Source organism: Dreissena polymorpha, chromosome 4 (genome assembly GCF_020536995.1).
Source record: "Dreissena polymorpha isolate Duluth1 chromosome 4, UMN_Dpol_1.0, whole genome shotgun sequence".
NCBI classification, from domain to species: domain Eukaryota; kingdom Metazoa; phylum Mollusca; class Bivalvia; order Myida; family Dreissenidae; genus Dreissena; species Dreissena polymorpha.
This window is the reverse complement of record NC_068358.1, coordinates 114617808-114634979: the sequence shown is the minus strand read 5'-3', so window position 1 is coordinate 114634979 and position 17172 is coordinate 114617808.

Genomic DNA, 17172 nt, shown 5'->3' with positions numbered 1-17172 from the left:
ATGCGATAGTACGATGGCGACAACGCGATAGTACGATGGCGACAATCCGTTAGTACGATAGCGACAATGCGACAACGCGATAATACGATGGCGACAATGCGATAGTCATATCGTACTGACGCCATCGTATCATCGCATTGTCGCCATCGTAAAATCATGTTATCGTACTGTCGTCATCCTATTATCGCATTGTAGTCGCACTGTCGCATTGTCGTCATCGTACTGTTCTGTCCTTCCGGCACACATGCGCACATCCAATTTTTACCAAGAGGGAACCACTTTAAAAAAAACTTAACAGTTTGGCATATAGTTTTTCACAGATCGGGTTTTAGTCTTATTTCAATATAACTGTAACCTCTTTCAAATTACATCTTAAACATTACTACGCAAAATGAACGGATATTTCGTACAATTTTTCATAAAATAAACTTAACCAATTAAAAATCAGCGTTCCTTATGGCAATTGCCGAAATTTCAACGCCAGATGTGGTCTGGTAGAATAGATGTTTGTTAATACAAAATGCTCGTTTTTATTATTGTTTTGCATATTTAATTCCATTTTAATTTCACGCAACGATATCTTTTCATACAACACATGAACACTAACATGGTGTTCGTGTGTCGTATGAAAAGATATATTCGCGGTAAATTAAAATAGAATTAATTTTGTCACAAAAAAATAAAAACGAGCATTTTGTATCTACACAAAAATCTATGCAATCATACCACATCTAGCGTTGAAATTGTGGTTATTGCTATAAGGAACACTGATTGTTTAGGTGTTAACTTTAATTTACAAAATACGTGACGAGAATTTCGTTGATTATGAGCGTTAAAGAGGCTTTAATAAAGTCGTCCATTTTGGTTCTGCAATATGAATTGTTTGTGTACCGGAAGGCGATAGTCGACACTGCGATAGTTCGATGGCGACAAAACGACAATGCGATAGTGCAATAATACGATGACGACAGTGCGACAATACGATGGCGACAGTGCGATAGTACGATGGCACCAATGCGATAAAACGATGGCGACAGTACGATGTGACTATCGCATTGTCGTCATCATACTATCGCGTTGTCGCATTGTCGCCATCGAACTATCGCATTGTCGCCATCGTACTATCGTATTGTCGCCCTCTGGATTTTAATGTGTAACCCACGATGGCAATAACGGTATTCCGTATTCAACACCTTAAAATAATACATTTTGACAAAATACGCGATTCAATAAATATAATTACTGACCAGAATGAATAATGTTATTCTTATGAAGGTTTGTATTACTTATCAGAAACACAGTTGTACCCTTAATAGTCCTTGCATATTGAAATGCTTAAAATGTAAAAGATTTTGAAAGTAATATTTACAGGTAAAAAGTAGAAACTTTGCAGTTTTAGTCCCGAACACTCAACATCTGCTTATGTAATCATAATCGTTATCATTAATAAAAAAGTGTTGTACGCTAAATGAATTTAATGTATATAAAGTAATCCGGCTCCGAAAGGCATTGTATGTTTATTTAAGGTATGTTGTGTCTTCTTTGTCAGCATAACACAACTGAAAAATTAGAACAAAACATTGTACTGTTTCGTTATCTCTAATTGCTCTCTCTCTTTATCTCTTTCCTTACGACATCATGAACGCCATGCCAACAGAGAGGTTCCGATTCTTGATAACCACTCGCTACTGAATATCTGGAAAGACGATCACATTATGACGTTAGTTTGGAACTAATACATCATATATCAATCATTCATATCAATATTCGTTTGTATAGTATACTGCTAACGTTTCAGTGACTAAACCTAAAAATACTTAACACATTTTAAAAAGGTCGTGCATTGTTAGTCCTCAGAACCTTTGTTAATAAAAAAACGTAAGCAGGGGTTGGCTGGCTGATGTTAAAGAGAATCGTTAGCATATATAAAATACGTACATAATATTTTAGCGAAAAGCTCATTGAATGATAATGTTTTTAAGCATCGGCAAATAACATATAGATGCACAATAAACAGAAAGCAATATTTTTTCATTAAACCCGTGCGTGTGTGAGCTGTTATGTCGTGTGGAAATAAAACAGAGTTTATTAAACAAATATTTTTTACAATTTCTATATCGAAAAATTATACCTGACTGTTTTAAAAGTATTCAAGTACAATTTTGTTGCGAAACGTAATAACATTTAAAAATCTTTTGATAGTAATGTGATTATACATACATTTTCATAAGTTGAGAATTATAATAAAATAATAGCTTCTCATGGCAAACCTGGCGTAGTGCATAGGTGTTATTTATAAGTGTCATACCAGCATAACTATCCCGTCTCCGCAGGATAATCAGGGCAAAACTTAACTTGATATACGCTAAAAATAGACTTCCTGGCGCGATTAACGATAATATGAATAACAAAATCAGGAAATAATATTGAACGCCATAGCTGCCTTAACATGAAAACGTATATTTCATGATTATATATGTAATTGTACGATGTTGAATATATATTATATATTGTTACTCTGGCATTGAACGTTGTTAATTAACGATAGCAGAAGGATAGTATACTATTATATGATGCTCACGGTCCATGATATGATTCTTATTGTCCATTATATGATGCTCACTCTCCATAATATGTTGATCACTCTCCATCATATGATGCTCATTTTTCATTATATGCTGCTCACCCTTAATTACGATGATGTTCACTCTCCATGATATGATGCTCACTCTCCATCATATGATGCTCATTTTCCATTATATGCTACTCACTCTTAACACGAAACATATCCCTAATTTTGCGTCGGGTTTAAACTACATCGAATTTATTATATATATTGTTAAACAATAAATTCATCTATTATAGTTGGTGATACAAAATCTAAATTTCGGCATGCCCATTAAAAACTAAACTATTATTGATTTTAATTCTAATGATTTATATTGGCAAGAATGGCGGAGTTTAAAATGAAATAAATATAACTTCATTATGTAACTTCGGTAATCCCAAGGAAAAAACAAATAACAATATACACATTGCTGTTTTGTAGCATACATGTAAGCAAATCAACAAATAATTTATTTCACTCTAACGTAAATAATCAACATAAACACATGGATATAGGTCATTTGCGTGCACACATCATGTTTATTGGTAAAAAGAATACCAACACAATATCAAAAGTGTTTTCGTTAATTGCTTTGTTAAATTAAAACAATTGTGAAAGCTTTATATGTTTTTAATAACACATATTTGTAGCGACCCAAATTTGTATACATTTAATACTGATAAATCCAATAAAGGGTATATGCATTAATAGTGACATGACTCATTATAACACAATGTACATATTTGACTGTATATGAAACTATTAATCATTAATATAGACACAACATTTTGCAAGTCAGTTTAATGCCATATCTAAGAGGAAGAGTAGTTTATCAATATTTTATGTGAAATCGGCAGTATCAGACGGATGACTATAATTGCACGATATGAACGTGTAGCGGGCGATAACTAAACATTGAATAATTTCATCACACAGAATGCATGGACAATACGATTGCACAACAAATTGTTGAAATGAGGAAAATACAGATACGAAGATGCGTCACTGAGCAATTGTCTATTCTTTAATGCACCTGTATAAAGTGTGTAATAAATGTGCTTCCACTTATTTTTGCGCTTAATTGAACAACGAATGGTTATTATAAAAAATATAATCGGGTATATTAAGAATATATAACATAAAGATGCCTTAAAACGTGTGTAAACTTTTAATTATTCAGTTTAATTTTAAGTGTCCAAGCAGCATATTTCGTTTCACTTTCAAGAAGAAAATAATGTTGAACAGTTTTCTTATTTAATAAATGTCATGCAACTCATATTATTTTCCTATACTGCCATGGACTATTAAAAATTAAAAGACAGCGCATTTTAGTACATGTAAATCACACTATAGGCATATATTTATAACGATTTTTAAAATAAATTATACGATAACACTTATCCAGTGCTATTTGTCATAACTCCAACACGAAAAGATGACGCTTATCTGTATCATATTTAACATAAATAAATGTTATTAAACATACAATAACAGCTGTACCACTGTACATTTCTAATTATTACGAATGTATTCATCTTACACAAAAATCTAAGAACACATTTAATACAGCTCACATATGTTTAGATTCAAAACCGGTACTATGCCACAAAACTCTTGCCCTCAAACCACAGGTAAATCTACTGACATTACATATTATTACCTAACTATAAAGCTCTTGTATTGACTCAACAAAACATAAAATGTCACTTGTACTTTTGTGACATGTTAAGCCCGTGGCCCCCATTTGAAGCCCGAATTTTTTCCGAACACAAACTGAAAATTTTGGGGATATACTTTAATTGATTTAAAGTATATTTGTATTAATTTTTTGCTTTAATGTCATTAAAGTGTTTTATGGACAACCGGTCTTTCATCTTAGAGCATAAAACCGCAATGTAAGTGAGATGTTAGAAAGTTCTAAGTACTTAAGACCAGTATAAATAGAGCGTTTGAAGAGATGATTGTGAAACACAGCCAGCTGAAAATATAAGGTAGTATCGTTCAATCAATTGCCTCAAACAGTTGTTTGAAGAATAAACATTCAGCATACACCATAAGCGCATTGAAACAAATTATCAAAGATGCATATTTCGCTAATGACACATTAATTAGTATGACTAAGAAGTTTATGTGAAGTGAGTTTATTCTATCGGATTGATCTTGTAGTATCTTCATAACTGGATATGGCTATGAGAATTGAAACAAATATGCGAGACTTATTTATAATTATCCTGTCACATGCCTTTAAATAAGCCCGATAACCAGGTAACCTAATATCCCAAAAGATATTAGGCTAGATGACCACGTGACCTCGAATATCCGTCAGTTGCTCTCCGCGCATGCGCACGCCTGTACTATTTTCTTTTAAAAAATATACTTGTTTTCAATTAAAGAAAACAACAAAATACATGTAAAGCACTGTTTGTTTAAACATGATTATTTTAACAGCATAATTTCGTCTTTGTGTATTGAATTAATAACGATTGACTCGATTTATGTGTTGTTTATCAAGATGGAAGCTAGCCTAAGCGTTTTGCATGACGTGACGTAACAATGTTTTTGTTCGCGCGTGTTTTTTCCCATATTAAATGTTTAAACACAAAATACTCGAAAACTTGATAGTTTAGAAACATTTAAACGAATGTGACCGAGATAAATAGAATAATAGGTTGGTGACGTGGATGGAGAATGGTAATCTGGCTCGTCGGAGGATCTTCGCCTATAACTTCCTCCGACTTGCCAGAAAATCATTCTCCATCCACGTCACCAACCTATTATTCTCTATGTATTTTGCACATACAACTAAACAATAATACATAACTAAATCTGAATAATGTTAAATTATGTGTTATTATAATTATTTATAAAATATATCATAGCATGTATATGAATATCTTGGGTAATACATTGTTGGATATATTAAGCAGCTTTTGTGTGTGTATGCATTTGACATGAGATAATTTTACAATAACACCTCCATATAACTCAAACGGTTGAACTCGCAATAACAACCTATACATTAAACACTGTTAAGACAAAAAAATCAGTGCAAACTCTATACAAAAGATAGCGTTGTTTTAAGTTACAGCATAAGAATATCACGCTACATTTTAAAAATCGTTTCATATAATGGGAAAAAAAAGGTTTTCCCTTAGTGATTTGGCTTATGATGACCACTGTTTTGGACTATGTTACCGATTATAAGTGCCCAATTACTCTAAACAACCGCCTAACAATGTCACCAACCATGCGGCACCTACGGTCGTTCTATGAGGAGGATAGTTACACGCGGTACACTAGCGAATGTTCGGTGTTTTGTTCCTGTTTGGAGACTGTAGTTCCTATTCAAAATAGCGCTTGTAAATATACACGAACGTAATCGATGGTAATGTGAATGTGTCTTGTTACAAAGCAGTTTCATCATTTCGTTTTCTTAGAAGGATGCCAACTATGCAACATTTAGTTTTGCATGTACCTTATTATTATGCATACTATCTCAGCGTTTGCAATGGCAATTTCACATTTAATTCCTATCATTTTTGTAATTTTAACGGCTTCACAATTTATTGAAAACTTAATATCAACATGTAAATTAGTAATGTGACCCTACTTGAAAAACACAATGACAGCAAGTTAGCTTTAACTCCTCCCGAATGCTTCATGATGGCCATTTGATTTAGGTCATTCTTCCAAACTCTGATTCGAGTTGTAAAACAGAAGGCTAAGGTTGCTCAAGAAAAGTAATTGTAGGTTAAGCGACCGATTGTAGTTAGCGGAAATAATATTAAAGCAAGTACATTTTAAATGTTGTAGATGCCTAATTCTTCCTAAACAAAGGGCGCAACAGCGAATCATTTTATACTTACATTATACTATATTTTAACAAATAAAGCATTTTTACGTGATGCATTTCGAGTTAATTTATGTTCGTATTTATCACATTGTTGACTATGCGTTTGTGTTGCGAGCAAAGGACTGACCAGTTGTTGTAGATATTGGGTGATTGCGTGATTAAAGTTAATATACATAGTTTTGCAAAACTCTTGGGAATAACATAAGCAATGTGTTTAAAGGATTTGGATAGCTATTCAGGCGATGTAAAGTGTGTTTGTCGTGCGTTGCATATCTTATAACAAAAAATGACCTACGAATGCAATCGCGTTCTATCGCATGTTGTATTTTATGGTGATATGCGTAGGGTTAGTAGTTTGAATGATGCATGTCCAATATTGACGTGAGTAGGTTATGATGTTTGAATGATATATGCCTTATGTTTATCCGTGTAGATTAACGTATTTAATTATGCACGTCTTGTGCGAAGGTTAAATACTTTGCAATATGCGTGTCTAATAGTTATCTGGGAAGAACAAGTAATTTAATTCATTTATGTTTCCTTTTGATGTGGGTAGTTAAAGTAATTTCAATGATGCGAGTAACACAACATTTATTTTAGTATTTAAATGGAAATGCCTTTAGTAACAATACGAGTTTTTTTTAACTAAATATATAATGCCCGATATTAAGAAGTGAGTACAAATATTAAAAAAACAGTGCACTTTAGCGTAACAAAAGAAATAAACTATAACGTTTTAGACAACATGCAATGATCGTTGAGACGTGTTATTTATACGCGAATGTAAGAGAATGTAATCGCTACCACATACAACAAAATTATAAGCATTATATTGATACCATTCGCACTGGTAGAATGTTTGACTAACAAAAATGTATGCATGTGACATTGCTCATGGAATTAAGACGTTTACAATATTAATAAAAAGTTAAGTATTTTGCTTTCAGTGATTATATTTACATGGCGCTACATATAACGTTGCTAACATTACATACAAGATAAATGTCGTGCATGTTGTAACGATGAAATATTTTTTAAAATGCCTTGTAGATTATCAGTATTTTTCAATCAAATAATTTAGCTATGTTCTGTATATAAATGCACAACCACAAAACTATAAAAACAAATGCAACAGTTGACTGTTCTTAAAAACAGTTTAAGCGTTTTAAATTTTCGATATTATGCTACCTTATTAATCAATCCGCATCGGCGCCGCCTGTTCGAAACAATTTTTTTCCACATATAATAGTTATAATGGCTGCATTCACTTTTCTTTGAATATGCAACTGCGTTATAGAATAACAAAACACAAACAGAACCTTTTTCATCTATTATTATATTTAATTTATTGTTTCGGTGTGAAATTTAATGCGTGAATAATCACGAGATAAAATGCTATCATCGCGTTCTTATAAAAATGCCGTTTCATTACGTCACGGTCGCTTAAAGATGAATCATATCAACAATACTTATAAATAAACGAATGCGAGGTTAGAGGTATTGAAATTCTGTTAATAATAGTTGACCTAGTTGATGTTTTTATCAATGCATATGCACATTACAACAGCTGACGCTGTTCATAATCCCCAACTTGTAAATACATCATTATGGTTTAAATCGACATACCAGGCGACAGGTGTCAAAATTGATAGATTATTGAAAGCCCGGAGGTAAATGCTCTTTCACCGAACGTGTTTTCGTTAAACGTGTGTTTAATATATTAGGTTTTCGTGCATTTAAAACGCGGGATTGTAAGACAACATAATCACGTTTATAATATAAAATATGTGTGTGAAATACGTATCTTAATTAATACGCTTCATTCTTCAAGTTTGAATTTGTTTTATTTGTCCCAAACGGAATATATTTTAAATAATCATAACGACAACTACTTGGTATATACTTCTAAAAACGGCAACCTGGAATATGTTGTCAGAAAGGATAGTGTTAGGATAAAGAATAACACAACTTATTTGGAAACCAAAATTCATCAACAAACAATCAATCAGCGCCAGTTTTAAACAACGTTACGACTGGGTAGGAATAAAAATTAGTGTATGTTATAAAAGAACAATGATAGCAGGACTGTCGACTTTAACACATATCTCCATGCTATGGCCATGGTGTTGTACCTTTAAATTAGTATGTCATCACACTGTCTCCTAGATATACACGGTGCCTCAAAGATAAAACCTTACGCCGTGTTCAGCAACAATGAAAATAAACAAATATGCAATCAAAGTGATTGGCATTCTGCACATGCTTTTTAAGTTATCTGATATTTTATCACTATACTATGTATTAATTTCAACAGCTTACACTGTTATGACCCGCAACATCATCATCGAATAGATCTACATACGTCATTTGCAGGTGACAAGATTGATACATTCGAATACATTCAGCTCTGCAGACAGACTGGTTATCAACCATCTTATTCACTATTCACAATTACCTATGCACTATTTTTAACAATAGTTTTTTATGTACATATTAAGCATCGTCAGGATCTCGTACTACACTTAAAGATCATAATGTATTTCGATAACGTATTTATACTTACGAAAGGTGGGTCAAATCTCAAACAAACGTTTAAAAAAAAATAAGTCTACATCTAAGACTTGAACGGACTTAAGTTGTGTGCCACTGATTTGAAATAATGTGTACACATTAATCCAATGCCGATTTAAGAAGTAGAAAAACTTATGCTTACCTGGTTATATTCTGTGTTCTTTATATTGATTCAGCAGGTAACGACAATATTTTCTACTTTAATGAAAATCTCAAATCGGAATATAAGTACTTGCATAAAAGAGTAAAATGTATATACATACAATGTCATTAAAAATAGTTTTTTTTACTCAACTCAACAGAGTAAACATTACGAAAATACATGTATTCATGTTCTTCCTCAATACATTTAGTTTACAATCTGCAACTTGCAGGTTACGATTGTATTTACTAGTTAATTGACAATGTGATATACTTATAACGTGCACTGCATTATCAAACTATATGAACTAAACTTACTTTATGCAATACACGTTTGACCTGAATGGTATTTTTAAGAGTCGCTGCCCTTTCTAACAAGTGTAATAGTTATTAGTACCCATTTCAAAATAAGCGCAAATGTCAGACATTGGTACTCAGAAATATATATCACCAGATAACAAAACCATTAAATACACATTAAAGAGCCACCTGCCTAAACAGTGTTTGCAGCTGCATACACAAGTAAAGGTTTACTGTCTACAAGTCATAATTGAGACGAATAAACCACATACATCATAGCAAATATATACAGTAAAACTCTATCTGCACTAGCAGGAGGGAAATTATTTTGATATGAGTTTCAAACAAGAAACATCTTGCCTTATCACACGAGCAATGTTGAGCATGGGAAACAGCGAATCTCTCAGGAACGATTAATAATGACAGCATAATTAATAATAATAAATTATAGATTAATAAAAGCAGCTTCTTCTTATTGACATTCTTGCAGTTACCATTCCCAAGAGAACATACAGGTAACTTTTATTTTACATATCCATTATTGTTTATTGTTTTATGTTGTTCCTAAACAATTAAATAACTAACGATAGTTCAGCGAATGTTTATGGTTTGATCGGAAATAATGTAAAGTTTGAAATCCATATATATTCTTTTATGTCGATAAACAAATGTACTAAAAAGAAAGCGTATATGTTTTAATTGACAATACATTAAGCAAAATGGATAAAGCTAGTAAACATAACTGTACACAATAAGGGGTATAATTAAGATTTTTTAGTTAAGAAAGCGTGCAAAAATGAAAAAAGAAACTATATATATACATGCTCGGATGGAGGTTTGGGTACGTATAAAGCAAATCAGAACTTGAACAGCAAAACAAGTGAACAATTTTCGTGAAATATCTGAAAAATACCAATCGGAACAAATTAATTTTGATCGGTTAATGCGGAGAGGTGATATTGTCGTATAATCAGCTGCTCTACGCATACATTACCATAGAATGATGACTTTTTTTATCGTGTACGGATGTGAACGTTATATTTGTGATTTAAACACCCCCAGTTAAATTTACCTTAAAAGCAAAACGTTCACCTACAAGCTTTTTGCATATACCATTCACACAGTTAAAAATAAGGGCAAGAAACAAAGTGAACGTTTTCAAACTGAATATTGTATCCATATTGTAATATTTAGAATTATAGACAAAACGTTTTCAAGGTATTCCACCAGTTAAGTATTGGCATGCTGTTTAGCATGCAGCAATAATCAATAGTTGAAAATTAGTTGATGCAATTACTCGTTGCATAGCAATAATATAACACCGCTACTTAAACATACATATAGTATACCTAATACCTTAAGGACGTTTGCTGTGTCGGTCATTTTAAATAAAACTGATAAATTCATAGGAGCAATATAAGAACCTATGCACATGGGTATATTATGTAACGTTTCCGATACATTGAAAGAGCGCCAAATAAGTAGACACTAACACGCATCAAAGACACTTAACTAAATTTTGGACCACAGCCTTAGACTGGTAAATGAATGTAATTGGCAGTTTAAATCCAGTCAATGAGTACCAAACCTTGATTGCTTTCCAGTAAAATGCAACTTCGTTACCTACTCAACCGAATTAAATTAGCTAAACTATATTTTAATAATCATGTTCATATTTACTTAACTTCTGTTTAAGTAACTTAAAATCTTTATTTGCGCAGAATCGGGAAAGCATGTGTCAACAACGTCCTTAACACTGACGACACAACATTAGAACTGCGCCGCCGTGGAGACTTATTTTAAAATTACAAAAAGTCCCCGTCGGAAAATAAAAGCCGATGTGGTATACTATTTGTCATTCACAATTATTCTTATTACCAGATGCTTTTGCTTCAAGTATATTGATCGCTAATGAGTGTGCGTTAAAACTTTGTTTTCAAATAATCCGATTAATAACATTGTATTATACATCATTCACGCGTTAACTTCGATTTCAATCTCAAAAACAAATTGTTACGTATGCTCACGTAGGATTTGTCGACAACCCATAGGCGGTTATTTTCAGTTGACATATCATTAAAGACGCATGTGTCCGTTTTTCAACTAATCAAATATCTCGGTTTGGCGTTTGGCTTGTGATTAAAACATGTACATTAAACAGTTTACCAAAATATGAAAGCAACTGTATATTAAGTTATTCAAATATAATACAAACGTGACCTATAATGCGATATCATCATTTGGGGTGTAGACTTATAATAGACGAATACTGTTAAATATGTGACGTGCGTTTTGCTGTTAACTGGCTTACTGTATCAGTAGTATTATTTGATTATAATATGGTATGAAATATGCGTTTGTAAGTTTTTTTTGGCAAACATTGTTTGTATTTTAAAGAGAGACATGAACACCTTTTGGATAAGTGTTCATATTTCGTATATTAACACGCAGAACTATTTCAATAACGAACGGAGTATAACATCAGTAGTTCAACGATCTATTGTTACGCAGTTTTATCAAAGGCTGCATACTAAGCAAACTACGGCAAAGAGAACGCTGTCTTGAAAGCTATCTTGACACGCAAATATTTCAGTAAATGAATACTAAACGCCTTAAAACTATATGGATTGAATGTATTGTTTCCATCTATCATTATTTCGTTTTAAAGAAGTTGTATGTTTCTGTCGTTGACTGAATAATTTACATTTTCAACACAGCTTACAAAGAATTTTTATCAATTATTACGCGAGTAATTATTAAGGCAAAAATAAATTAATCTTTCGACATCATTTAAGTTGAAGTGTCGAGCATGCAACCATTGTGTGCAACACTTACCTGTAGTATATTTATTATACCATTTGTGTATTGTTCTGTCTTCATTTTCAAAAGAAATGGATGAAATTAACTTGCGAAATGAAAATGAGAGCGTTTTTTTCAACAAGGTAGATAACCCCCCCCCCCCCGTCTTCCCCAATACTTTACGCATTTAATGCTATATTGTGAATGAATGATGGTGGGATCAGCTTCCTTATTTAAAAAATATCATTATTTTGTAAAAACATTAATTAACAATTAATGGCCAACCTTGAACAACCTTTACATTTCATGAGTTTCCGTCTACTGTCGATTTGTAAAATAAGTAAATCATATATTACATTCGTAAATTGTAATACTATCATCTGGCGCACACAACTTGTCACCGCTTTCCTACACAAAGCTTGAAACGCAAACTTGACGTCAAGCTAAAAACGATTAAATGATGAATGCAATCAGGGGGCCCCAGTCGGACTATAACTACCGGTCTGCTTTTCTGCAACTGGCATTCACAAACAATTCTTTCCATTGCTAACTTTAATTATTTATCATGATCGATTGATCGGGCTGTGTGCTTATTGATAATAAATGAACGCTATCTAACGAAAACCTGTCAGGCCTTATTCAACCACGATAACAAATGAAATGCAGTAAGGGTGATTGATATTCTTCGCATACAATTTGATGTATATGGTGATTCATCAGTTCATTTGGACATTTCAACAGCTGACACATTTTATTACCCGTAACATCATCATCGAATAGGTCTGCATATCTCATCTCCAGGTGGTAAGAATGAGACACTCGCATGCGCCTAGCTCCACAGATGAACAGGCTAACGACCAACGTATTAAATATTAAATTGTTTTACTTTTTACTATGCAGCTTTGTTATTTAAAGATGTGGCTTGCATTTTATCCTACACACGTTAAACATTTAATTGCACATACCACATCATAGCCACATGAACACAAATGCGTTAATTTAAGCATGTTTTTTAATGTAATAATTTGGAAAAACAAACTTACATACAACAGGACAATGCTTAAACAAGTATTATACTAACATTTTAGAATGGGAATATGATAACTTAACGCTTTCCGTTTACAAATCACAGACGCTGATCCCACGTCTATAGCTATTTGTAACATTCAAAATGTAAATATAGCTTACAACATACTTTTTAATAACTACATGACATATGTTGACAACATCCTGGATATAATTTTTTGAAAGTTAACCAATTAATGTATGTTTATATAATAAATTTTTCTTTATCTATTCATCTCGTATATCGTGTTTATAAGTCTTGTATCGCTATGGTTATTGTTTCCATCCTCCTATTTTTGTAAAAATTTCCCATTACATTTATGTTATGCATCAGCTGTTTATATTAATCGAGCAAACTTCAAGCATTGCCTCTGTCGTGAACCTGTACACGAGTTATTTTCTGTTCTTTCCCATATCCCAATCTATGTCGTCCTTTTAACAACCTGTTGTGCAATAAACAGGTTTCAATAAATTTATTGAAAAACGGGTTGGAGTGTCTTATGGCAATTTTTTTTTTTTACAACAACCCGTTTTGCAATAAACCCGTTTTGCAATAAAAGCATCGACCATTTATTTGCAATAATTTTATTGCAAAACGGGTTGAGTGTCTATTTACAATATGAAATTTGTATAGCAACCCGTTTTGCAATAAACCCGTTTTGCAATAAAATCATCACTTTTGTATTAATTAATTCAAATGGATTGGAAGAGTTAAAAGGGAGTTTCAAGTGCTGCAAAACGGGTTTATTGCACAACGGGTTGTTACAGTACTTCTTCAATTTGAATTGCATTCGTTGTAACGTCCATCAAGGAAACGCTGAAGGTTCTCGTTCGCGCCTATTGCGATGTCATCATCGTACATTAGGATCGACAATATGATGTCGACGACGCTTAATCAAAGGTAAATATATTTGATTTCATTTTCGAGGTCGATCGCGAATTAAGCGAACAGCGTCGAAGACAGACCAAAGAGTTGTTCCACTCAAATAGATGCAGTCGAATAATTTGTTAGTGTTCCTTTGATTTGGACACACAAAATAAAATTGGCATTATTATGTTTTTCATTAAGTTACACTATTGTCACCAAAACATTATACTTTTCCTAAAATAGTTCAATATGTTGGCTCTTATGATATGATAGCTCTTCTTCGGATGGAATATATACTACATTGATCGAGTATAAATAAAAGTAGCTAATTTTGTCAAAATGTCTGGGATTTTTATAACTTATTGGTGAATGAGAGAAAGGTGTTCCAATGATGGATGAAATCAGTCGGTTGCTTTGATCATGGGGAATATTAATCAACTAATTGCGTCATAAGTTAATTGTATCACAGTCAATTAGCACACCGTGAGCTATACGTTTAAATCAACATGAAATCTAAGCAAATATTACACATATTACACACTACGATATTTATCCTGGTAAAAGATCACAATACCGTCAATGTTATTTAAATATGTATCACATTTTATGGCGATTTCAAGTGAAAATAAAGCCATTTATACTTTGATTTGAAAATCACTTTATTATTAATGTATTCTCTCATAACATATTATGATGTAAAATTATGAACTCTTTTCGTTCTTAAGCTCAGGTATTATCTGTTAAACGTTTTATCGTAGAATTATCAGCTAATTGCTCTATAAAACGAAGCATTATAAGAATATATTTTGACAAAATGTTATACATCAAAAACATCTACATTTGTTTCTCACTGGTTATGCACGCCTGTTTTAAATGAATATATAATTCAAATATAATAAATGTTATTGTTAAATATACCATGTGCCCCATGTAATAACTTGAAATTAAACGCTTGCTTACACATTACTGGGTAGTTAATAAATAATATTTTATCATGATGGTTGTTTACCGTTCTCTATTTTTTACTGCCGAATCGATTTAAGGGGTATTTAGTTCCTATCAAATAATGTTATACTTTTTGATACAATTTCTGTTTGTAGACAAAAACTAAATATAACAGATTGATAATTGTCTTCTTATACAGTGCTTAAATGGTCAACAACGGATCTTCTTTTTGCTGGATGATGTTCACTTTTTTGGCTGTCAAACATATTAAGTGTTACTTGTTATTAACATGGGTCTTGTAACACAGTTTCATACCACCTTATTCTTAAGTACAAATACACAATTCAGCTGATGATTATATATCCGTTAGCCTGTTAAAAGATAACCACAGCATGCTTCTTTTGATCGTCTGATATGAGGCTGGGAGGGAATGATGATATACGATGTTGTCTGTCGGGGTTCGGAGTATTTGGGAGGCATGTCTTTTGAAGGAGACGGATACATTGATAGAATTTCTCAAATACCTGCAAATGCAAACCGATGATATGCGCCTTCATATTTCAAGATACTTATTCATTCTAGATATTAAAAAACTATCAGATTTTATAAATACATTTTCTAAGAAGCGGATATACAGGGTATCGCTGTGCGCATAGATATCCGTCAGATGTACGGTCGTTCGGTCCGTTGATCAAATATAACTCCAAATCGGGTATTGATTATAATAAGTGTTACTTAGATTAAGCGATAAAGGAAAGACGCATATACACTTTAGGTAAAGATAAAAATGGTAAATGAAGCAGGTTTTTTTTCTACAAGTAATATGAACTATTTTGTATCCACCCGATTTGTAATAAATACTTTGATCTAAACTCATGCATATTGACGGCTAATTGTGATAAAGGACAGACGTCTTTTGATTTTGATGTATGCATGTCAAAGGTATTGTTTACATGGGCGAGTAATATAAATTGTGCACCATTTTGTTTACACGCTTTATCAAGATTTTTTTATGCGGTTAAATCAGAAGACGAGAAGGCAGATATTGAAATTGGAGATAAATATGTGAAGGAAAAAGGGTTAAAGGTCAGGTTTAAAAGTCAGGCTTGTAAATTGTATTTTTAACGATGTATATATAACGCGTTAGGTTGTTATGCTAATTGTTATGTTGGTTTCTGTGATTTAAGTTAGATGACTATCGAATTACAGGACAACGGGTCAAAGATAAAGTTAACAATGCATTGGAATATGAGAAACTGTTCAGCAAACCATAAAATGCTTCAACCTTGTATCACATGAATTTGTTCGATGCATGGCATTTAAGTTTTAAGATCCATTTTTTGAAGTTATTGACTGTAGCTGTCAGTTGCAAATGGGCTAACAATACATAGTACGGTGTCTCAAAAAACGATTTCCCTCAAAATCTAAAAGGCAAATGCGATAGAAATATATACAGTGTGTACACATATTTGTATCCTTGCTTTCTCTTTTCATCGTAACAATGATACGTAGCATTGTTTTTCGATTCGTATGGCTTGTAACCGGTCCATATTTTAATTGTTGATATGCACTACATATATCTGTATTATATACATATTTCCTCGTTAACTAAACTTTATATTTGACAATTGGTCATTTAATCAAAATATCTCTTCTGGTACTCCTTTTATTGGTTTTTAAAACGATTCGTACCAAACAAATTTAATCGTTTTACCTCATAATTTCGAGGCAGTTACAAATGTTCATCTTTAAGTTTTCAAGTTAGAAAAAGTTTCAAGTTATATAGTCGCTAAAATGTGTATATATGCTATTCATTTAATGCTTGATTTTGCTATTTTGTTGCCTTATCTTGTTATTAACAATTTGACTTTTTTGAACACCTTTGTCATAATGTTTGTGCAGTAGTGTTTTTCCAACTATTTATGAAACAATTCATTTCGTCTCTGCTTTTTAACCTCTTCAAAACTATGCAATATTTCACCCTATACTGTTTGCACCTTTTGCATGAAATCATTACCATGA